The 25,527-nt window shown below is 38.3% G+C and overlaps 1 long non-coding RNA gene across 1 annotated transcript in view; it reads right to left on the reverse strand.

The window, feature by feature from the left end:
- The window catches only part of LOC109276352 (uncharacterized), a 93,166-nt gene that overhangs the window by 15,878 nt on the left and 51,761 nt on the right, over positions 1-25,527 (reverse strand). Inside the window, exons 2-4 of the long non-coding RNA XR_002084624.2 lie at positions 10,186-10,285; positions 2,012-2,079; positions 438-559 (exon numbers count right to left, since the gene is read on the reverse strand). This is a non-coding gene — a long non-coding RNA (uncharacterized LOC109276352). The remainder of the gene's footprint in view (positions 1-437; positions 560-2,011; positions 2,080-10,185; positions 10,286-25,527) is intronic.

Raw genomic sequence — 25,527 nt, forward strand, 5'->3', positions numbered from 1 at the left:
CGGAAGTTTCCTCATAATTTCTATGACCGTTTTATTATTTAGAAAACAGCCATTACTTCCAAGTGCTACATCAGGACCTAATCAAGTAATCCTCAGTAGGGTAGTGAACGAATTTTTATTTTTAGCCACTGGTATGCAATGTAATTTATATCGATTTGAAAGAAATGTCCCTTAGTTGTATTAATGCCCTTTCTTCTAACACACTTCCCTTCCAAATGTTTGCCCACTTACCCTTAAGCTCCTGGAGGGCAGGAAATATTTTTTCTAACAGCTGTCTTACACACAGGCCCAAGAACTGCCAAATTGTACTTGCTAGTCATCAAACATCTGTATGATTTCCATTCACTATCTCATTTAGTCCTCACAGTTCCCTTAACATGAAAGATAATATCTTCATCTTTTACAACTGAGAAAAGTGAGGGGCAGGGCTTAAGTACCTTTTCCAAGGTGACAGGTGATAAGTCGTGGAATCAGGGTCAGGGTCCGCCTTCCTCCGACCATGCTATTTTCATTGCCCTGTGCTGCCTGGTGTTGCTATAACTGGAGCCAGAAACATGAGCTGGAAACATGAGATTAGGTAATTTGGAGAGGGTTTATCCTTTTTACGCGTACAGTTCATAATTTTCTCAAAACACTGTTGCTTTAATCAGAACTTGATGTATCTATGCCTGTGTGAACAGGCTAATCCACAAAAGGTGGCTATTACCAGAAGTATACCTGTGTAGCATAATGTGCAATTTTTGTTTAGTCTGCCTGAATCCCGGCCCGTAGTGATGAATCAGGACAATCTGCATATTGCAGAGATTAATCGGAGCTGGTCGTGCTACCCAATTCCAGCTATAACATCTGTTGGAGAAGCTGCGAGTAAGACTTGTCCCCCTGATTTAAACAACTGCATGAGGCAAAAGATCTTTTATGCCCCTGTCCCCATCCTTTCTGTTTGGGATACTTCGGGTATTTTGTGATGCTTGTCAATTTGACAGCCATAATCCCAACCTTAAACCAGGGGACAATGGACCATAAAGGCCAATCGATGGAGGATGACCTTTGAAAAAAGAAAAGATCCTAAATCTGTCACATCATTGAACTGTTGAACTGATCCTGGGACCTCCTCATTCCACGAATTGCTAAATATTCAATAAAGGTTCTTCTCATGGACTGTTAGGAATATAAACTGGTACAGCCACTCTGGAATTTGGCATGGAGGTTCCTCAAAAAATTAAAAACAGAACTTCCATATGATCCAGCAATCCCAGTTCTAGGTATTTATCTGAAAGAAATCACTGTCTCAAAGGGACATCTGCACTCCCACATTCGTTGCAGCCTTACTCAGAATAGGCAAGACAAGGAAACAGGTCCATCAGCAGAGGAACAGATAAAGAATTGGGGAAGCACACACACCCAAATTACTCAGCTAGAAAAAAGACGGAAATTCTGCCTTTCCCAACAACATGGATGGACTTTGAGGGCCTTTTGCTAAGTGGAGTAAGTCAGAGAAAGGCAAAAACTGTATGTTCTCATTTATATATGGAATCTAAACTCAGAAAGGAGGCAACCTCAGAAAGTAAATGGTAGTTTCCAGGGGCTGGAGGGTAGGGAAATAGGGAGATGACGGTCAAGGCTACAAACTTCCAGTTATAAGATGAATAAACTCTGGGAATCAAGTGTAGTATCAACACAGCAACTATAGTTAACGATACTGTATTATGTACTTGAAACTTGCTAGGAGTACATTTTATCACCAAACACACAAAAGAAGGTAATTATATGAGGTGATGGAAGTGTTAGCCAACCTTATTGTGGTCTCACAATATATAAATGTATTAAATTATCACATTGTACACCTTAAACTTATGCAATGCTATAAGTCAACTGTATTTTAATAAAGCTGGTAAGAATAAGTGTTCTAATGGCTTAAGTCACTATAGGGCTATTGGTGCTGAAAGCACTCCTAATGGTAAACAGCATCCATGAGTAACTCAGGTGACTCCCACTATTCACTTTCACTTACCAAAGGCTGTTTTTCTGCACAGCTGTCACATTCCCTGGAGTGACACATTGATTGAACTTGAAAGCACTCTGGAACCATAAAAATCATATCATCTCAATAAATGTGGAAAAGCATTTGACACAATTCAACATTCAATTCATGTTAAAAAACTCTCAGTGATGTAGGTTTAGAGGGAGCATACCTCAAAATGAATAAGGCCATACATATATGAAAAACCTACAGCCACATCGTAGTCAATGGTGAAGAACTAAGTGCTTTTCCCCTTGGTTTAGGAATAACATAAGGATGTCCATTCTCAGTACTTTAAAAAAATATTTATTTTGAGAGAGCAGGGGAGGGGCAGAGACAAAGAATTCCAAGCAGGCTCTGAACTGTGAGATCATGACCTGAGCTGAAATTGGGAGTCAGATGCTTAATTGACTGAGCCACTCAGGTGCCCCCCACTCTCACCACTTTTATTCAACAAGTACTAGCTACAACAACAAGAAATAAAAGGCATCCAAATTGGTAAAGAAGATGTAAAACGGTCACTATTTGCAGATGACATAATACTATACATAGAACACCCTAAGCACCCCACCAAAAAACTATTAGAAATAATCAATGAATTCAATAAAGATGCGGGACACAAAATTAATACACAGAAATCATCTGTGTTTCTTAACACTAATAACAAAGTAGCAGAAAGAGATATTAAGAAAACAACTCCATTTGCAATTGCACCAAAAAGAAGAAAATACCTCGGTACAAACTTAACTAAGGAGTGAGTGACCTGTACTTGGAAAACCATAAAACACGGATGAAAGAGATTAAAGATGACACAAATGGAAAGAACTAATACATCCAAAGCAATCTACAGATTCAGTGTAATCCCTATCAAAATACCGACAGCACTTTTTACAGGATCAGAAACAAATGATTTTATAGAACAAACTGGAGAGCCCAGAAATATACTCACACTCATATGGCCAATTAATCTGCAACAAAGGAGGCAAGAATATCCAATGGGGAAAAGACAGTCTCTTCAACAAATGGTGCTGGGAAAATTGGACAGCCACATGCAAAAGAGTGAAACTGAACCACTTTCTTAAGCTATACACAAAAGTAAAATTCAAACTGAATTAAAGACCTAAATGTGAGATATGAAATAATAAAACTCCTAAAAGAAAACATAGGTAGTAATTTGAAATCAGTTTTAACAACAATTTTCTAGATACGTCTCCTCAGGCAAGGGAAACAAAAGCAAAAATAAACTACTGGGACTATATAAAAATAAAAAGCTTTTACACAGTAAAGGAAACCATCAACAAAACAAAAAGGCAACCTGTCAAATGGGAGAAGATATTTGCAAATGATATATCTGATAAGGGGTTAATATCCAAAATACATAAATAACTTAGACAACTAAACACCAAAAAAAAAAAAAAAATCACAACAATCCAATAAAAAATGGGCAGAGGACTTGAATAGACATTTTTCCAAAGAAGACTTACAGATGGCTGACACATGAAAAGATGCTCATCATCACTAATCATCAGAGAAATAACAAATCAAAACCACAATGAGATAACACCTTACATCTGTAGGAATGGCCAGAATCAAAAAGATAAGAAACAACAAGTGTTGGTGAGGATGTGGGGAAAAAAAGGAACACTTATGCACGATTGGCGGGAATGTAAATTGGTGCAGCCACGGTGGAAAATAGTATGGAGATTCCTCAAAAAATTAAAAATAGAAACACCATATGATCCAGAAATTCCACTAAGGGGTATTTACCAAATGCAAATGAAAACACTGGTTTGAGAAAAATATATGTATTTATATAGATGCATATATATAAACCCCTATGTTTACTGCATTATTTACAATAGCCAAGGTACAGAAGCAACTAAAGTGTCCATCAATACATGAATGGATAAAGGTGATGTGCTATACACACACACACAACCGTAAAAATAAAGTGATACTTTGTCACTTTGGACAACACAGATGGACCTAGAGGGTATTATGCTAAGTGAAATAAGTCAGACAAAGACAAATACAATCTGATTTCACTTACATGGAATCTAAAAAAAATGAATAAAATAAACAAAAAGGTGTAATAGACCATAAATACATAAAACAAACTGATGGTTGCCAGAGGGGAGGGTGTGGGAGATACCAGCTTCTAGTTATGGAATGTATGGGTCGCAGGGATGAAAGGCACAGCACAAAGAATATAGTCAATGGTATTATAATAGTGTGTCCTGGGGGTACCTGGGTGGCTCAGTCCGTTGAGTGTCTGACTCCAGCTCAGGTCATGATCTCACGGTTCATGGATTTAAGCCCCACATCAGGATTCTCCTCCACTCTCTCTGCCCCTCTCCTGCTCACACTTTCTCTCTCTCTCTCAAAATAAGTGAATAAACTTTTTTTTTTTTTTAATCTGAAGAAAGTAATCTCTGGAAACTATAGGATGGGCCAAAGCAAGAGACTATATTTAAATTTTATTTTTCTTGGGTTCCACTTTTTTCCCCCATAATATGGATGAAATTTTAACCTTAAAATTAAAGTTTGAAGAAAATTGTTCTAATGTTTTTGGATTTACAAATTTATCATGCTTGTGAGTCTACCATTTTAAACAAAATAATATCTTTTAACTTGATTAGGCAACAATAATACCAAAGATTCCATCTGTTCAGTCTTTACTCTGCCCTAGGCATTCTAATTATTAATATATAACACAGAAAAGATCTAAATAGGAATATATTTGAATAACTGTAGTTACAGAACAATATAATTACTGTAAATGTTAAAGAGAAGCTATAGAGCATAAGTAAAAGGACTGGCAACAATAAGCCAGGCAGATGCAAACAAAAAGAAAGCAAAAGAGACAATAATAATCATATCAGCATTGAATTCCATGTTTATTACTTGGAACAAAACGTTCTCCTATAGTAATCAATGGTGCAAGGCACAAAAGGAAGAGCATTGAAGACATAGGCAAACCCTTGAGAATTATAATCAACAAAACCACATTATTCGGTTATTTTTCAAACACTTCTCTTAAATTGTGAAGAAAAATAGTTGTAGAAGGTCTGATTTTCCTAATTTCTTAGGCTGGTCTCATAGCCACGGAAAGAATGCTTTGTCCTGCAAACTGAAATCACACCTTCTCTTCAAGAGCCCCACCGAGCATTTACGAAACCCAACCCCAAAGTAAGCCACAAGGAAAACCTCATTAAATTCCAAAATCCTTAAATAGTGTCAATGGCATTTTATCTCCACAGTCCAATGGAACTGAAAATGAATGACAAATAGAAACGAAAGGGAAAAAACCACCTAGAAAAATTTTGTAAATAAGTTTTAAGTATTCTAGCCATCGAGGAAATAAAAATGAAACTGCAGATTATTCAGAAAATAATGAAGCTATCAGTCTATGAAATATGACTAAAACTGAGCTCCAGGAAATTTGCCTTAAAAGCTTTTCTGAGGAAAGAAACAAATAAAAATAAACATCGGCTCAAGCCACTTGGGAACAGATGACGAGTGGTGTTTTGGCTAGGTTGTAATGTACACTGAGTTCTCCATGAATCCACTACCATGTGAATCAAAGGAAGATTGAACTTGATTTTTTCAGAACACAGTATGAGTTTTTCACCATTCTGGAACCTCACGTCACTAATGGCAATACCACTTGTGACACCTGCGTCTCACTCATGTGGCATGTGCAGTGACTGTGTGCATTTGACTACTGCCATCTTTAGAGAAGGGCTGCTTGAGTGTGCACGTATCAAAAGGTATATTCTGTTCTCAAATGCTTCCCTTTCCTTTCTTCTTTACCTTACAGTGGAATTTCTTCTTAATTCTGCAGGTTACACTGTCTATGGATTTCATGTCAGGAGTGCAAAAGGGATAATACAAAATTTGTCCTATAGAAAGGGATCGCTGAGTATGGTAGGGTTGATTATTGGATGCATAGCCATTCAAATCCCACCTCTTTTGCACCCTTTTCGTTTCACTGTGCATCCTGTGTTAATAGTATATTTTGATATGATGTATATATAACTGAGCATACACTAGCATCCTTGCGGATCCTGCTGCTATAAACAGGCTGCTGAAGAAGAAAATATCTTTAAAGTTAGGAATAGTTTCAGAAAACATCTAATAAGATCGAATAAAAAGACAGACATTACTGCAGACCTAAACATTAAGTTAAAAAAATCAAGCTAATAGATTTTCCTAGAACATAATTTTAAAAGGATAGGGATGCAAACTGAGAAAAAAAAAGTGTGGAGATGTGGAAAACAGATCCAAGACAGCCAGTATCTATCTACCTAGTAGGATCTCCCATTAGGAGAAAATTATATTAAGACATGATATAAATCCTTCTCTAAATTAAAGATAGGTCTTCAGATTTAAAGATCCAGATATTTATTTTGTAAATTTGTAAACCTTATCAACAGAGAAAGAATCCCATAATGAGAAAGAAAGAAAGAAAGAAAGAAAGAAAGAAAGAAAGAAAGAAAGAAAAAGAAAAGAGAGAGAAAGAAGGAGAAGAAGGAAAAGAGGAGGAGGAGGGGGAGGAAGAGAAGGAGGAGAGGTAGGGAGGGAGCGAAAAGGAATCTGTTGGGCATCAAACATCTCATGCGCAACAGGGTATCATATGGCAAAGGACACATTATGTAATGTGGGAAAAATGAGTATAAGCTGAAAATTCTATAACCCAGATTATCATTCAAGAGTGACAATAAAATGAACTCATTTAGACATACAAGAACTTAGACATATTTACCACCCCTATATTCTTCCAGGAAGAAAGACTGAAAGATGAACTCTAGCAGTTGAAAATGAATTTATGAAAAAGGCATGAATAAAACCAACAGTGATCAGTAAAAGAATGAGAACAATTTACAGACAATGCTAAATGATAAAGATTTGGGTTCAAATCACTGCTATCGTACTTATCTATGTCACCTCATTCCATTTACTTATCCTTCCTGGGCCTTCATTTCTTTATTTATAAGATGGAAGTAGTAATAATAGGATGGGTCCAAAAGAGTTTGTTGAGATGCTCTACATAAAGCCCTCTATGTGGTATTTGTATCTGGTGAATGTTCAATAAATATTAGCTATTATGGGCTTCAAATTGCTAAAACATTTTTTGGAGGGTAATTTTGCAGTTCTATCAAAATTTAAAATACACATGTCCTTAGACCAAACAGTTTCATTTGCACGTTCATATTTATACTGGAAGGTTAATTTATTAGAATTTAAGTAGAATTTATTATAGAAAAAAATATAATCAACCCTATTATCAGTAAGAGAATGATAAATGGTAATATTCTTTTAATTATTATGCCACTATTTAAAAATATAAGGAGGTTTTTTGGTATTATCTTATTATAATGTACTTATTAAATAATGTGTATATATTGACCTGAAGAGTGCTACAAAATGCATATACATAAAATGATATGGAAAGGTCCAAACCTTCTAGTACAGGCAGTGCACCCGGGGAAGGTACAGGTACTGGAGAGTCTCGCTTTCCAGTACATCCCTTTCTGGATTATTCAAATTATTTTTTTGTTTAGACCGTTCTACATTTACAGTTCAGTTTTTAAAAGATGAATAAATGTCTCACAAATAGCACATCTCAATTTTGGTTACAATATATTCTAAAAGTGCTTTACTTGGTAACAAGTGCATCTGAAGTGGTAAGGCAGATTTCACAAACTGTGTGCCCTTCCTGGCGATGCATGGCGTTAATCTGTGCCCAATTTTGGAATCCTGATCTATTATGAACGTCAGTGTTCACACATGTTCTCCCAGTTCCTTTCCCTTAACTCCCCCTATGCTGTCACCAAGACACCATTGCTTAGGTTTCCGTCCTTTTCCATCCTTCTCTTCTACAGGCTTTCCCTGAAAATCTCACTCACTCTATGACTATACTTATCGGAACAAAGGATGAGCACTAACATTCACTGGGCACCTATTTTGTCCTAAGAACTTTTTAAAAAGCTTATTTATTTATTTTGAGAGAGAGAGAGAGAAAGAGGGCATGCACACACGAGTGGGAGGCGGGGCAGAGAGAGAGGGAGACAGAGAAACCTAAGCAGGCTCCCAGGCTCTGTGCTGTCAGCACAGAGCCCGATGTGGGGCCTGATCTCACAAACTGTGAGATCATGACCTGAGCTAAAATCAACAGTTGGGACACTGAACTGCCTGAGCCACCCAGGTGCCCCTATTCTAGGAACTTTTAACAAGCCACCTCATTTACTGCCCACAACAGTCTGAACAAAAGCAGTATCCTTGTTTTACGAATAAGAGAGATGCACAGAGTCTAAGAAACTTGCCCAAGGTCATCCCCCAGTATATAGTAGATACAGCATTTAAACTCCAAGATGCCTGGTTCCAAAACCATGTTTTACTATCCTTTAAACCATATCATCTTCTATACATTTAATCACACTCATTGTGATTTTTTGTTTATATGTTACAGGCACGATACCTTTTCACTCTCTGCCTTGGTTTCCTCCTCTGTAAAGTGTGGATAATCCTCATTAGGATTGTTATGAATATCAATCCTGAGTTAATATTTGTGACAATGCTCAGAACTGTGCTTGGTACATTGTGAGTGCTACAGGTATTTGGTGGTGGTGGTTTTCCTTTTAAATTCTACCTGAATCAGATTTCCTTGATTAACCCTCATATATAAAAATGGTCACTAGCACCTGTCAGTTGTTTCAGAGATGTCTCTTCTTAACCCACTGCCAAGTATTTTAGCATCCTTTGCTGGACCTATTCCAATCCCCCTCCACCCCTCCAGTTGGCTCCTCTTCTACAGTCTGGCCCTGCTGTGATTCATCCTCGATATTCCCAGCTTGGGTGATTTTTCTAAAACATAAATTTGATTAGGATATTCTCTTGCTTAAATCCTTGTGATGTCTTCCAACGCAATTTTAAAGATGGGCCAAAAATGTGAACACTTCACAAAAGAAAATCTATAAATAGCTAATAAGCACATAAGAGATGCTTAACATCACTAGTCAACGGGGAAATGCAAATTGAAAGAAACCACAGTTTCTATACAGCCAGTTAGGCTGGCTAAAATGAAAAAGACTGACCATGCCATGTTACGGCATGGATGTAAAGCAACTGGAACATTGCTGAAGGGAAGGAAGAATGGTAAGCCACTTTAGGAAACAATTTTGAAGTTTCTCAAGTTAAGTGTACTTTTATCATTCCACTTCTTGATATTCACCAAAGGGAAATAAAATCATATGTTCACATAAACACTTATACACAAATGTCCACATCAGGATTATTTGTAATATCCCCACACTGGAAACAGCCTACATGTCTATCAGTGGGCAGAAGGATAAACTAATTCTAATATATCCATACAAGGGAACAGAACTCCAGAATAAAAAAAAAAGTACACTAATGAAACATGTAACAATACGGAAGAATCTTAAAACCGTTATGCTGAATGAACAAAGCTAGACAAGAAAAGAGAACATCATGTATGGTTCAATTTTTTGAAAGTTCCAAATAATTTATAATGACAGCAGATCAGTGACTGCCAGAGTTTGGGGAAGGAAGAGAAGTACTATGAAAGGTGTGAGGAAACTTTTGGGACCAATGGATATATTCATTATTTTTAATTAGGGTAATAATTTCACAGGTAGTACATTTGTCAAAGCGGATTACATTACACTTTAAATGTTAATTTAATATTTTTACCTCGATAAAGCTGTAAAAAGTGAGACAAATTCTGAAAGAATAAAAAACCACACACACTCATAAAGACTGTGTCAGGCATCTGTCTTCAACACAACACAACACAAAACAACCCAATCCTAGTATACAGAGTATTTTGTGATTGGCGGGATTTTGACCTTCATTTCCGTCCTCGGAGCTCTCTGGCACCCCACACATATCTCTGGAACACTGGTCAGATACATTGTATTTATCTGCCCTTAAGTTTGTCTGCCCCTGTATCCCAATCTCTGTAGGATGAATGCAGAAAAGGTTTGGCCACAGTGGGCGCCTCTCCCCCACGGCAAAGCCTGGTAGCTCAATAATTTGTGGAAAGGTAGGAGAAACAGTGAAAACTTATTTGACTGGACAACGGAAGACCCCTTGGTAGTCTCTGGAAGCGCTATCCCGGGTAGTGGGTGTTTTAGACTTACGGACAGGTTCTTCAGGAAGAAGGAAAATTAACCTTGGAACTTTCCACATGGAGATCTTCAGGTGGTAGAAATACGCAAGGTATCCAGCAGACTGCCATTCCTGCCGTGAGGTAGAAATACCAACTGTAACGAAAACGTGGGACCAGCTTCTCTCAAGAAATAGACAATAAAAATCAAGCCCTCCTTTTTGGGCACATTTTATATAACCCATCATGAGTTAGAGAATATTCTTTAGAACTTTCACATAGCTGAGATGAACAAAATATTTTTATAAAGTAGACTTCTTTCATCCTCATAGTCCCGAAAGATCAGTTCCTCTTCATAACTTGTGTCTTTTTCACCAGTAGCTTTAATATTCCTAAAAAAAAAAAAAAAGAAAAGAAAATACTATGGGGGCTCAGCCCTTGTAAGGCTGGCAGGAGACATTCTTATATGCAAAATATTACTTAGTTGAGATTTTATTCTGTCAAACTCTTTACCTCACGTACCTAAATTTGAACTCACCTTCCTACCAAAATCCCTCTGCTTTCTGTATTCTCAGCCATAGTTAATGGCTCCACAGTCCCTCCAATATGTCCAGTTAGACTCTCCCAGTCTACACTAACCCCTCCTTACTCTTCACTGTCATAGGCAGAATTAAGAGATGACCCCCAGAACCTCCACCCTTTGGTGTACAAACACCTTCCCTCAGTTTTTCAATCAAACACTAATGTAGGTGCTGCTCTAAAAGCATGTGGCGTTTGTAACCAAGATTCCAAATCAGTTGTTTTTTTTAACTTTTTTTTTTAACGATTATTTATTTTTGAGACAGAGAGAGACAGAGCACGAACGGGGGAGGGGCAGAGAGAGAGGGAGACACAGAATCGGAAGCAGGCTCCAGGCTCTGAGCCGTCAGCCCAGAGCCCGACGCGGGGCTCGAATTCACAGACCGTGAGATCGTGACCTGAGCTGAAGTTGGACGCTTAACCGACCAAGCCACCCAGGCGCCCCCAAAATCAGTTGATTTTAAGTAGATTATTCTGGCCTAATCAGGCATGGCCTTAAAAGGGACTAAACTTTTCCTGAAAAAAAGAAAAGAAAGAAAAAAATGAAGGAAAGAAAGAAAAAGATTTGAAGTGTGAGAAGGATCTGACACTAAGGAGATTCTCTGTTTCTGGCTCTGAAGACGGAGGGGACCACACGTCAATGAACGCAGGTGACTTCTAGGAGCTGAAAGTAGCCCCTGGCTGACAGAAGAAAGCTAGGATTGCAATGGCAGTCCTACAATCGTGAGGGACTGAATTTTTTCAACAACCACACGAACTTGTAAATGGACCCTGAAGAAATGAGCAGTAAGCACCGCTGTTACCTTGACTTTGGCCTTATGGGACCCTGAGCAGAGAACTCAGCCACACCACGCCTGGGCTTCTGACCTACAGAAATGTGAGCTAAAAATGATCATTGTTCAAAACTGCTAACTCTGTGGCAGAGTGTTATGCGGAAATAGAAAACTAGGATGTTCACCCCCTACATACATTCTGCCACTGAATCCTATCAAATCTCTTAGCTTCACTCTAACATCTCTCTCCCTTTTTATTTTATCACGGTAACAACACTCAATATAAGGTCTATCTTCTTAACAGACCTGTAGGTGTACAATATAGTAGCATCCTCTATAGGCACAATATTGTACAACAGATATCTAAACTTATTTACCGTATAAAACTGGAGTTTTCAAATTTTAATTCTAGTGTAATTAACCTACAGTGTTAGTTTCAGGAGTATGATATAGTGATTCAGCACTTCTATACATTACTCTGTGCTCACCACATAAGTGTACTCTTAATCCCCTTCACCTATTTCTCCCACCAATCCCCCACCCCCACATCTCCTCGTATAACCATCTCTGTTTTCTATAGTTCAGAGTCTTTTTGTTTGTTTTGTTTCTTAAATTACACATGTAAGTGAAATCATATGGTATTTGTCTTTGTCTTATTTCACTTAGCATTATACTCTCTACAACCATCCACGTTGATGCAACTAGGAAGACGTCATTCTTTTTTATAACTGAGTAATATTCCATTGTATACCACATTTTCCTTATCTATTCATCTGTCAATGGACACAGGCTGCTTCCATAATTTAGCTATTGTAAATAATGCTGCAATAAACACAGGGGTGCATGTATCTTTTCAAATTAGTGTTTTCCTATTCTTTGGATAAATACCCAGTAGTGGCATTACTGGATCATATGGTAATCCTATTTTTACTTTTTTGAGGAACCTCTATACAGTTTTCCAGAGTGGTTGCACCAGTTTAAATTCCCATCAATAGTGCAAGAGCGTTCCTTTTTCTCTACATCCTCACCAGCATTTGTTTCTTGTGTTTGATTTCAGCCATTCTGACAGGTGTGAGGTGATAACTCATTGTGGTTTTGATTTTTCATTTCCCTGATGTTGAGAGATGTTGAGCATCTTTTCATGCGTCTGTTGACCATCTGGATGTTTTTGGAGAAATGTCTGTTCATGTCTTCTGCCCATTTTTTAGTTGGGTTATTTGGGGTTTTTTGGTGTTAAGTTGTATAAATTACGTATTTTTGGATACTAACTCTTTACTGAATATGTCATTTGCAAATATCTTCTCCTATTCAGTAGGCTTTTTGTTTTGCTGATTGTTTCCTTCACTGTGCAGAAGCTTTTTATTTTGATGTAGTCCCAATAGTTTACTTTTGCTTTTGTTTTCCTTGCCTTAGGAGATATCCAGAAAAATGTTGCTACAGATGATATCAGAAATTATGGCCTGTGCTCTCTTCTAGGATTTTGAGGGTTTCAGGTCACACATTTAAGACTTTAATCCATTTTGAATTTATTTATGGCGTAAGAAAGTGGTCCAGTTTCATTCTTCTGCATGTTGCTGCCCAGTTTTCCCAACACCACTTGTTGAAGAGACTGTCTTTCCCATTGCAGATTCCTTCCTACTTTGTCAAAGGTTAATTGACCATATAATCATGCATTTATCTGGGATCTCTATACTGTTCTATTGATGTTTATGTCGATTTTCTTATGCCAGTACCATAGTGGTTTTTACTGTTTGTTTTTGTGTGTGGGTGGTGGTGGTTTCTTTTAATAACCGGAATGTATTGTTCTTTGATATGCTTGTTGAAGATGTTCTGAGCCCAGCACACTCTTTTTGTCCATTATATATTCCAGAGAATTGGCATCACCATTTGAGTTGCTTCCTTCTGTTATAATTATACCCACTGTTATGCACAAAGTTCAGTACAGGGTCTATAATTTGAGGGGGGACAGTCTCAGTTTGAGTCCCTGTTGATCTGAGGTGAAGGTGTGTTGACTTGTCATGAGCAGGCAGCAGTGCACACTGACTTGAGCAGGAGGGCAGCTGGACTGTGGTTTGGGGAAGGCCAATGGCACCATGTGTGATGGGAAAGTGGCTAGTTTTGCTCCTGGTTTAGTGGTCAGGAATTCCTTTAACTTTTGTTTGTCTGGGAAACTCTGTCTCTCCTTCTATTCTGAATGATGGCCTTGATGGATAGGGTATTCTTACCTGAAGACTTTTTTTCCTTTCAGTACTTTGTATATATCCTGCCCCACTCCCTTCTGGCCTGTAAAGTTTCTGCTGAAAAATCCACTGACAGATTTATGGCGTTTCCCTGGTATGTAACTGCTTTCCTTTTCTCTTGCTGCTTTTAAAATTCTCTCTTTATCACTATTTTTTGCTATTTCATTTACTTTGTGTCTTGGTATGGATCTCTCTGGGTTGATTTTGTTGGGGGTTTTCTGTGTTTCCTAGATCTGGATTTCTGTTTCCTTCTCCAGATTCAGAAAATTTTCAGCTATTATTTCTTCAAATAAATTTTCTGCTCCCTTTTCTCTCGTTTCTCATTCTAGGATTCCTATAATGTGACTATTATTATGCTTGATGGTGTTTATTCTCATTTTGCATATTTTTCCCTCTCACCTGCTCAGCTTGACTATTTTCCATTACTCTGTCCTCCAGGTCACTGATCCATTCTTTGGCTTTCTCTTGTATACTATTTATTTCAGGTAGTCTGTTTTTTTAATGTTTATTTTTGAGAGAGAAAGAGGGAGTGTGCAAGGGGCGGGGGAGGAGGAGAGACAGAGGGAGACAGAGGATCCAAAGCTGGCTCCGTGCTGACAGCAGAGAGCCAATATGGGGCTTGAACCCATGAACCATCGAGATCATGACCTGAGCCAAAGCCAGAAGCTTAACCAACTGAGTCACCAAGGCACCCCGAAGGTAGTCTATATTTAATTTCATTCATTGAGTTTATCATCTCAGATTGGTTCTTTTTTATGTCTTCTCTTTTTTGAGGGTCTCTTCTGAGGTCCTCCATTCTTTTCTCAAGTCTAGTGAGTATCTTTATGGCCATTACTTTAAATTCTTTTCCAGACATATTACTTACCTCCATTTTGCTTAGGTCTCTTGCTATGATTTTGTTCTATTCTTTCATGTGGGACATATTCTTCTGTCTCCTCATTTTATCTATTGCTATGTCTGTTTCTACGTGTTAGGAAAGTTAGCTACATCTCCTGTTCTTGAAAGTAGTGGCTTTGTGAAGAATAGGTCCTGTAGTTCCCCACAGTGCAATGTCTCCTTTTCACTAGAAAATGGCACTTCAGGGTACCTCCTATGTGTGTTACTATTGTGGGCTGAGCTGTGTTTACCTTCAGTCCAGTCATGTGTAATGGTTCTCTTTGTCTGCTGTGGGCTGGGTCTGGTCCCTGTGTTAGTGGGCCATTCTGGGGCTACCTTGGGCTTTAGTTGGGCCAGACCAGGTATTTGCCAGAGATGAAGTAGTGCCAAACTACAGGGCACTTTCCCTATGCTGTCCCCTGAGACGGGTGGTGGGCAGGGCCTGCAGTCAGACCAGCTGTCTGCCCCAGTCCACTGTTGGGGCCACAGTCAGTCTGGTGTATGTGGTTATCTCCCCCTCTCCCTGGGGCAGGACTCACTTTGGAGTGGTGCTGGCCCTTGTATGGGCTACTTGCACAGTGCCAGGCTTTTGGTACTGCTTTGATGGATCTGGCCAAGAGCGTTTTGGAAGGGGTGGAGCCACAACATGCATAGGGGCTAGAGAGGCAGGGTTAGCAATGTTTGTGGGCTGGTAGTCCCCTGTGGGAGGGGCCCTGCAGCACCAGGACTGAAGCAGTTCAGTCTGGAGGGGTGGATCCACAAAAGGGCAATGCGGGAGCTGGGGTGAGGGGCTGGCAGGCTACAGTGCAAGCAAGTTAGGTGGCAAGTCTTGGCACTGGTTCCCAGAAGTAGCTGGGTATCTAGGCTGGGGGGTAGAGGAGGAAAGTGGCATTTGCCAGCTCCTTTGTTCCTGGAGGAGTCCCCCACCAATCTCTGTCCCTCCTGGACACACTCTGAGATGAGTAAACCACTCTCTCCTCTAGCCCTAAGCATTTTTCAAACTACTGGTTCTACCCTCTATCTCCTGTCTCTTTAAGGGCAAGGACCCAGTTTCTTCTTACCCTCCCAGCTCCCTGAAAACTGAGCTGATGATTTTTAAAATTCCAGGTTTTAAGTTCTACTGGTTGTAAGAACTCACAAGATTCAGCCCCTCTGGTTTTCAAAGCCAAATGTTATTGGGATTTCTCTTCCCTGCATGGTCTCCCCTGATGTGAGAGTAATGTTTCTCCCCTCTCTATGCCCATGGCTCCCTCCTTCCCATGGAATGCCCCACAAGTCCATTTAGTGCTCAACTGCATCTCCACCATTCCTACCCTCTTCCATGTGGCTTCTTGTCTGTGTTGAGCTGTGGAGAGTTTGTTCTGCAAGTCTCCAGGTCATCTTCCAGGTTATTTTCACCAATATGGGTATTATCTAGGTGTACCCATGAGACAAAGTGAGCTCGGGGTCCTCCTACTCCACCATCTTTGCAATAGTCTCTGTGCCAATACCATACTGTTTTGGTTACTACAGCTTTGTAGTATATTTTGAAATCTGGGATTGTGATACCTTCAGTGCTGTTCTTTTTCAAGATTGCTTTGGCTATTCAGGGTCTTTTGTGGTTCTAAACAAATTTTAGGATTATTTGTTCCAGTTCTGTGAAAAATGCTGTTGGTATTATGATAGGGATTGCATTAAATCTGTAGATTGCTTTGGGTAGTATGGACATCTAAGAAATATTTGTTCTTCAAATATTGAGCATGGGATATCTTTCCATTTGTTCATATCATCTTCAATTTCTTTCATCAGTGTCTTACAGTTTTCAGAGTGTAGGTCTTTCACCTCCTTGGTTAAGTTTATTCCTAGGTATTTTTATTGTTTTTGGTGCAATTATAAATGGGATTGTTTTCTTAATTTCTCTTTCTGCTAGTTTATTATTAGTGTATAGAAATGAAATGGATTTCTATATACTGATTTTTTATTTTGTGACCTTACTTAATTTTAATTCATTTATCAGTTCTAGAAGTTTTCAGTGGAGTGTTTAGGGTTTTCTATATATAGTATCATGTCATCTGCAAATAGCAAAAGTTTTACTTCTTCCTTACCAGTTTAGATGCCTTTTCTTTCTTTTTCTTGTCTGATTGCTGTGGCTAGGACTTAATTTTCTTATCTGATTGCTAGGGCTATGTTGAATAAAAGTGGTGAGAGTGGACATCCTTATCTTGTTCCTGATCTTAAGGAAAAAGCTCTCAGCTTTTCACCATTAAGTATGATGTCATCTGTGGGTTTTTCATATATGGACTTTATTGTGTTGAGGTATGTTGCCCCTAAGCCTACTTTGTTGAGTATTTTTATCATGAGTGAATTTTGTACTTTGCCAAGTGCTTTTTCTGCATCTATTGAAGTGATCATATGGTTTTTATCCTTTCTCTCGTTGATGTAATATATCACATTGGTTGATGTGCAAATATTGAATCACCCTTGTATCCCAGAAATAAATCCCACTTGATTGTGGTGAATGATTTTTTTTTACTGTATTGTTTGATTTGGTTTGCTAGTATTTTGTTGAGGATTCTTGCACCTATGTTCATCAGAGATACAGGCCTGTAGCTCTTTCTTTGTAGTGTCTTTATCTGGTATCGGTATAAGGGTGATTCTAGCCTCCAAGAATGAATTTGGAAGTTCTCCTTCCTCTTCTACTTTTTGGAATAAAAATAGAAATTTTATACCCACTAATTAGCAACTCCCCATTTTCATTTCTCCCAGTCACCATTCTATTCTTTGCCTCAATGAGTTTGACTATTTTAGATGCTTCAAAGAAGTGGAATTGTACAGTATTTATCCTTCTATGACTGGTTTATTTCACCTAGCATAATGTCCTCAAAGTTTGTCCATGTTGTCACATATTCCAGGATTTCCTTCTTTTTTAAGGCTGAATAATATTCCATTATAAGCATGTACCACATTTAAAAAAAATTTTTTTAACGTTTATTTATTTTTGAAGGAGAGAGAGACAGAGCGTGAGCAGGAGACAGAGAAGGGCAGAGAGGGAGACACAGAATCTGAAGCAGACTCCAGGCTCCAAGCTGTCAGCACAGAGTCCGATGCGGGACTTGAACTCACAAACTGTGAGATCATGACATGAGATTGTAAGGGTTAAATTTTAGTGTAGGGCTAATGGCGTAGCTTGAAAAATAACAGCTTTGTTCTGACACTGAAGGTCAAGAGATAATAGCCTTGCTTTACTCTTGTAAATTACGCTTCATACTCTTGTAAATCAGGCTTTACCAACTAAGGAAACAGAAGTTCAAAGAAAAGAGCATGAGAGGCAAGGTCAAGGAGATCCACTGGTTGCAACTTAGTGGCAGAAAGTCTAAAATAATCACCTCATCCAGCAACTGTTTCTAACTCATCTGGGAATTGTTTCTCTGTTCTGTTCCCAGGTGATGATAAAATGATGTGATCGGCCATAAAAACCCTGTACCCTGGCTGCTCGGGGCTGCACTCTTATCAAGAGTGTTGGTCCCAATTGGTCGGCCTTGCCTCTCATTGTAATAAACTTTGTTGTGACTGTCACTGGTGCCCGTAGCATTCTGTTTCAGGAGTTGTGTAGATGCAACAAGCTGAAGTCAGACACTTAACTGACTGAGCCACCCAGCGCCTCAGTATGTACCACATTTTAAAAAATTCTTTCTTCCATTGATGGAAATTTAGGTTGTTTCCACATCTTGGCTACTGTAAATAATGCTTCAATTAGCATGGGTGTGGAGTCATCTCTTCAAGATTCTGATTCCAGTTCCTTTGGGTAAATATCCAGAAGTAGAATTGCTAAGTCCTATGGTAGTTCCATTTTTAATTTTATGAGGAACCTCTATATTCCAACTGCACCATTTTGCTTCCTCACCAACAATGATGTGCAAGGGTTCCAATTTCTCCACATTCTCCACATCCACACTTGTTTCTTTTGGTTTGGTTTTGTAATAGCCATACTAACATGTGAGGTGGTATCACATTGTGGTTTTGATTTGCATTTCCCTGATGGCAAATGACACAAAGCATCTTTTCATACACCTGTTGGTCATTTGCATGACCTTGTAAAAATTCCTATTCAAGTCCTTCGCCCATTTTTTAAATCAGGTTGTTTTTAGCTATTGAGTTGTAGGAACTTTTTTATATATTTTAGAAATCAATACCTTAACAGATAAACGTTATACAAGTATTTTCTCCCATTCCATAGACTGCCTTTTCACTCCATTAACTGTGTCTTCTGCTGTGCTTCTGATGTCATATCCAAGAAATCACTGCCAAGACCAATGTCATGAAGATTTTCCTCTATGCTGTATTCTAGGAGTTTTATATTTTTAGGTCTTTTCATATATGGCCTTTATATATACCAACAAACTGGATAACATAGAAAAAATGGATAAGTTCCTAGAAAGACACAACCTATAAAGACTGACTCATGAAGACATATAAAATCTGAACAGACTTATATAACTAGCAAGGAGATTGAATCAGTAAGCAAAACCTCCCAACGAAGAAAAGCCCAGGACCAGATGGTTTCACTGGCCAATTCTATCAAACATTTAAAGAGGAACTAATGCTCCCTCTAACAAAAAATAAAAATAAAATAAAATAATATAAAATAAAATAAAGAATAATTAATGACAATACTTCTCAAACTATTCCAAAAACTGAATCAGAGGGAACATTGCCAAATTTATTTTATGAGGCCAGCATTAACCTGATACCAAAGACAGATAAGGACACTGTAAGAAAATTATAGACCAATATCCCTAATGAACACAGATGCAAAAAATCCTGAACAAACCAAATTTAACAGCATAGTAAGAGGAATTATATACCATGAGCAAATGGGATTTATCCCAGCTTACAACAATGGCTCAGCATATGAAAATCAATGAATGTAACACAACCACATTAACAGAATGAAGGAAAAAAAAATCACACCATCATCCCAACAGATGCAAAAAAGCATTTGATTAAATCCAACACCCTCTCATGATAAAAATTCTTAACAAACTAGGAAAACAGAGAAGAACGTTGCCATTGTTCAGAAGCTCATGACCTTCTTCCTCCACTATCATAATGGCCTTAATGGTCTCTTTTCCATGAGCAGCTTGAGCATCTTCCTTCTCTGTTCATCTTTAATGCCATCACTATTAATTTTATCTTCTACCTCCTCACTCCTCTCTTACCATTTGTGCCCTACCTCTGCACCTTTGTCTGCTTATATCATGAACAATTTCCCATTTCTGAAGCAGAGAAAAGCTCACAAGGATAGAAAAAAATAAGGATAGGGAGTATCCATAGTATGCATATTTCATTTATGGAAGAAACATTTGAGTGCCTACTCTATATCCAGCCTATGCTCAGGAGGAGGATTAGTGAACTGAACAGGACACATTCCCTGACTTCAACGTCCTCACACTGTACAGGAAAGAAGAGGCTCACAAATTGTGAACTCTGAGACCAAGGATAAGAGCAGTAATAGAGATATACATGTGGAAGCCCAAGAGGGGATCTAACCTGTTGCAAAGAAGGAGACCAGATATAAAAGAGCAGAGGAATTGGAGGGTAGAACACTAAAAACTACTGCAAAAGAGGAAATTTGAAGTGAGTCTCAGTGGTTAAATAGGAGAAAACCAGGCAAAGGGGGTAGAGAGTGATGGAAGGAAGCTGAGTGTTTCAGTAGAGACAAGAGAAAATCAAACAAGAGATGCACACAGTATGGGATAATACAGGCATTTAGGATTACCAAAGCATGGATCTAAGGTCAAGGAATAGTAAAAAAGAAATAAGATGGGAGAGGCAAGAGCTAGGAATAGGAGAGTCCTGGTGTGTAAATGGACCAGAGCTTCCAAAATTTTTATGTCTGTATCCCTGAGGTACATGTGGGAAAACATCTAGGCACCAGCTGGATAATATGTTGGGTAAAATTACCAGTATAATCACTGATTCTGATTACCAATGAGAATTAGCATTGCCACAAACACCTTAGGTGAGCCTGATGCAGATATTACGTGGTTGACTATTTGAGAAATGATGCTATTGGCAATGAGAAGGCAATAAAAGAATCTGATCATGAGAGGAGGCAGTATAGTTTTGCTTGGCCATGTTTCCATATTAGGCCTTCTGGAGGCCTAAAAGAAGCTTTAATTTGAAGAGGAAAAGAAAGACCTAATACATGGGGAAGTGACAAACATCTTAAATATGGTTTAAATACAGAGAGGTGATAGAGATGGAGAGAACTCTTTGGTAGGCAAGATCCGCAGGATGTGTGATTGACTAGAAGTTAGAGGTCAACCAGGGGGAAGAGATGAGTTCTGCTTTTGTTTTTTTATATATATTATTCCTATGTAACTTTTTTTAATTTTATTTTTTTATTTTTTTAAATTTACATCCAAATTAGTTAGCATATAGTGCAACAATGATTTCAGGAGTAGATTCCTTAGTGCTCCTTACCCATTTAGCCTATCCCCCCTCCCAAACCCCCTCCAGTAACCCTCAGTTTGTTCTCCGTATTTATGAGTCTCCTCTGTTTTGTCCCCCTCCTTGTTTTTATATTATTTTTATTTCCCTTCCCTTATGTTCATCTGTTTTGTCTCTTAAAGTCCTTATATGAGGGAAGTCATATGATTTTTGTCTTTCTCTGACTAATTTCACTTAGCATAATACCCTCCAGTTCCATCCACGTAGTTGCAAATGGCAAGATTTCATTCTTTTTGATTGCTGAGTAATACTCCATTGTATATATATATACCACATCTTCTTTATCCATTCATCCCTTGATGGACATTTGGGCTCTTTCCATACTCTGGCTATTGTTGATAGTGCTGCTATAAACATGGGGGTTCATGTGAAACAGCACACCCGTATCCCTTGGATAAATGCCCAGTAAGTGCAATTTCTGGGTCATAGGGTAGTTCTATTTTTAGTTTTTTGAGGAACCTCTATGCTATTTTCCAGAGTGGCTGCACCAGCTTGCATTCCCACCAACAATGCAAAAAAGACCCTCTTTCTCCACATCCTTGCCAACATCTGTTGTTGCCTGAGTTGTTAATGTTAGCCATTCTGACAGGTGTAAGGTGGTATCTCAATGTGGTTTTGATTTGTATTTCCCTGATGATGAGTGATGTGGAGCATTTTTTCATGTGTCGGTTGGCCATCTGGATAGACATCCACTTTGGAGAAGTGTCTATTCATGTTTTTTGCCCATTTCTTCATTGGATTATTTGTTTTTTGGGTGTTGAGTTTGAGAAGTTCTTTATAGATTTTGGATACTAACCCTTTATCTGATATGTCATTTGCAAATTTCTTCTCCTATTCTGTTGGTTGCCTTTTAGTTTTGCTGATTGTTTCCTTCACTGTGCAGAATATTTTTATTTTGATGATGTCCCAGTAGTTCATTTTTGCTTTTGTTTCCCTTGCCTCTGGAAAGGTGTTGAGTAAGAAGTTGCTGCGGCCAAGATAAAAGAGGTTTTTGCCTGCTTTCTCCTCGAGGATTTTGATGGCTTCCTGTCTTACATTGGGGTCTTTCATCCATTTTGAGTTTATTTTTGTGTATGGTGTAAGAAAGTGGTCAAGGTTCATTCTTCTGCATGTAGTGTCCCAGCACTACTTGCTGAAGAGACTGTCTTTATTCCATTGGATATTCTTTCCTGCTTTGTCAAAGATGAGTTGCCCATACGTTTGTGAGTCCATTTCTGGGTTCTCTATTCTGTTCCATTGATCTGAGTGTCTGTTCTTGTGCCAGTACCATACTGTCTTAATGATTACACCTTTGTAGTATAGCTTGAAGTCTGGGAGTGTGATGCCTCCTGCTTTGGTTTACTTTTTCAAGGTTGCTTTGGCTATTCGGGGTCTTTTCTGGTTCCATACAAATTTTAGGATTATTTGTTCTAGCTCTGTGAAGAATGCTGGTGTTATTTTGATAGGGATTGCATTGAATATGTAGGTAGCTTTGGGTAGTATCAACATTTTAACAATATTTGTTCTTCCTATCCAGGAGCATGGAATCTTTTTCCATTTTTTTTGTGTCTTCTTCAATTTCTTTCATAAGCTTTTCTATAGTTTTCAAAAGAGATTTTTCACCTCTTTGGTTAAATTTATTCCTAGGTATTTTATGGTTTTTTGTGCAACTGTAAATGGGATTGATTCCTTGATTTCTCTTTCTGTTGCTTCATTGTTGGTGTACAGGAATGCAACCGGTTTCTGTGCATTGATTTTATATCCTGCAACTTTGCTGAATTCATGAATCCATTCTAGCAGTTTTTTGGTTGAATCTTTTGGGTTTTCCATATAGAGTATCGTGTCATCTGCAAAGAGTGAAAGTTTGACTTCCTCCTGGCTGATTTGGATGCCTTTTATTTCTTTGTGTTGTCTGATTGCAGAAGCTAAGACTTCCAATATTATGTTAAATAATGGTGGTGAGAGTGGACATCCCTGTCTTGTTCCTGACCTTAGGGGGAAAGCTCTCTGTTTTTCCCCCATTGAGGAGGATATTAGCATTGGATTGTTCATATATGGCTTTTATGATCTTGAGGTATCCTCCTTCTATCCCTATTTTCTTGAGGATGTTTATCAAGAAAGGATGCTGTATTTTGTCAAATGCTTTCTCTGCATCTATTGAGAAGATCATATGGTTCTTGTCTTTTATTTTATTGATGTGATGAGTCACGTTAATTGTTTTGTGGATATTGAACCAGCCCTGCATCCCATTTATACCCATCCCAGGTATAAATCCCACTTGGTCGTGGTGAATAATTTTTTTAGTGTATTGTTGGATCCGGTTGGCTAATATCTTGTTGAGGATTTTTGCATCCATGTTCATCAAGGAAAGTGGTCTATAGTTCTCCATTTTAGTGGGGTCTCTGTCTGGTTTTGGAATCAAGGTAAGGCTGGCTTCATAGAAAGAGTTTGCAAGTTTTCCTTCCATTTCTATTTTTTGGAACACCTTCAAGAGAATAGGTGTTAACTCTTCCTTAAATGTTTGGCAGAATTCCCCTGGAAAGCCACCTGGCCCTGGACTCTTGTTTTTTGGCAGATTTTTGATTACTAATTTGATTTCCTTACTGGTTATGGGTCTGTTCAAATTTTCTATTTCTTCCTGTTTCAGTGTTGGTAGTGTATATGTTTCTAGGAATTCATCCATTTCTTCCAGATTGCCCATTTTATTGGCATATAATTGCTCATAATATTCTCTTATTATTGTTTTTATTTCTGCTGTGTTGGTTGTGATCTCTCCTCTTTCATTCTTGATTTTATTTATTTGGGTCCTTTCCTTTTTCTTTTTGATCAAGCTGGCTAGTGGTTTATCAATTTTGTTAATTCTTTCAAAGCACCAGCTTCTGGTTTCATTGATCTGTTCTGGTTTGTTTGTTTTTTGTTTGTTTTTTTTTTTTTTTTTGGTTTTGATAGCATTAATTTCTGCTCTAATCTTTATTATTTCCTGTCTTCTGCTGGTTTTGGGTTTTATTTGCTGTTCTTTTTCCCGCTTTTTAAAGTGTAAGGTTAGGTTGTATATCTGAGATCTTTCTTCCTTCTTTAGGAAGGCCTGGATTGCTATATACTTTCTTCTTATGACCGCCTTTGCTGTGTCTCAGAGGTTTTGGGTTGTAGTGTTATCATTTTCATTGGCTTCCATATACCTTTTAATTTCCTCTTTAACTTCTTGGTTAGCCCATTCATTCTTTAGTAGGATGTTCTTCAGTCTCCAAGTATTTGTTACCTTTCCAAATTTTTTCTTGTGGTTGATTTCGAGTTTCATAGCATTGTGGTCAGAAAATATGCATGGTATGATCTCGATCTTTTTGTACTTGCTGAGGGCTGATTTGTGTCCCAGTATGTGGTCTATTCTGGAGAACGTTCCATGTGCACTGGAGAAGAATGTATATTCTGCTGCTTTAGGATGAAATGTTCTGAATATATCTGTTAAGTCCATCTGGTCAAGTGTGTCATTCAAAACCATTGTTCCTTGTTGATTTTTTTGATTAGATGATCTGTCCATTGCTGTGAGTGGGGTGTTGAAGTCTCCTACTCTTATGGTATTACTATCAATGAGTTGCTTTATGTTTGTGATTGAGTTATATATTTGGGTTCTACCACATTTGGCACAAAAATGTTTATAATTGCTAGGTCTTCTTGGTGGATAGACCCCTCAATTATGATATAATGCCCTTCTGCATCTCTTGATACAGTCTTTATTTTAAAGTCTAGATTGTCTGATATAAGTATGGCTACGCTGGCTTTCTTTTGTTGACCATTAGCATGATAGATGGTTCTCTGTCCCCTTATTTTCAATCTGATGTTGTCTTTAGGTCTGAAGTGGGTCTCTTGTAAACAGCAAATAGATGGATCTTGTTTTCTTATCCACTCTATTACCCTATGTCTTTTGATTGGAGCATTGAGTCCATTGACATTTAGAGTGAGTACTGAAAGATATGTATTTATTGCCATTATGATGCTTGTAGAGTTGGGAGTTCCTGGTGGTGTTCTATGGTCCTTTCTAATCTTTGTTGCTTTTGGTGTGTGTGTGTGTGTGTGTGTGTGTGTGTGTGTGTGTATAATTTTTTTTCCATCTTTTCTCCCCTCAGAGAGTCCCCTTAAAATTTCATGCAGGGCTGGTTTAGTGGTCACAAACTCATTTTTGTTTGGGAACCTTTTTATCTCTCCCCCTATTTTAAATGACAGCCTTGCTGGATAAAGAATTCTTGGCTGCATATTTTTCTGATTCAGCACATTGAATATATCCTGCCACTCCTTTCTGGCCTACCAAGTTTATGCGGATGTCTGCTGCAAACCTGATCTGTCTTCCCTTGTAGGTTAGGGGCTTTTTTGTTCCCTTGCTGCTTTCATGATTCTCTCCTTACCTGTGTATTTTGTGAATTTGACTATGATATGCCTTGT

Source organism: Panthera pardus, unplaced genomic scaffold (assembly GCF_024362965.1).
Source record: "Panthera pardus isolate Hobbes unplaced genomic scaffold, ASM2436296v1 HiC_scaffold_6, whole genome shotgun sequence".
Lineage (NCBI taxonomy): Eukaryota > Metazoa > Chordata > Mammalia > Carnivora > Felidae > Panthera > Panthera pardus.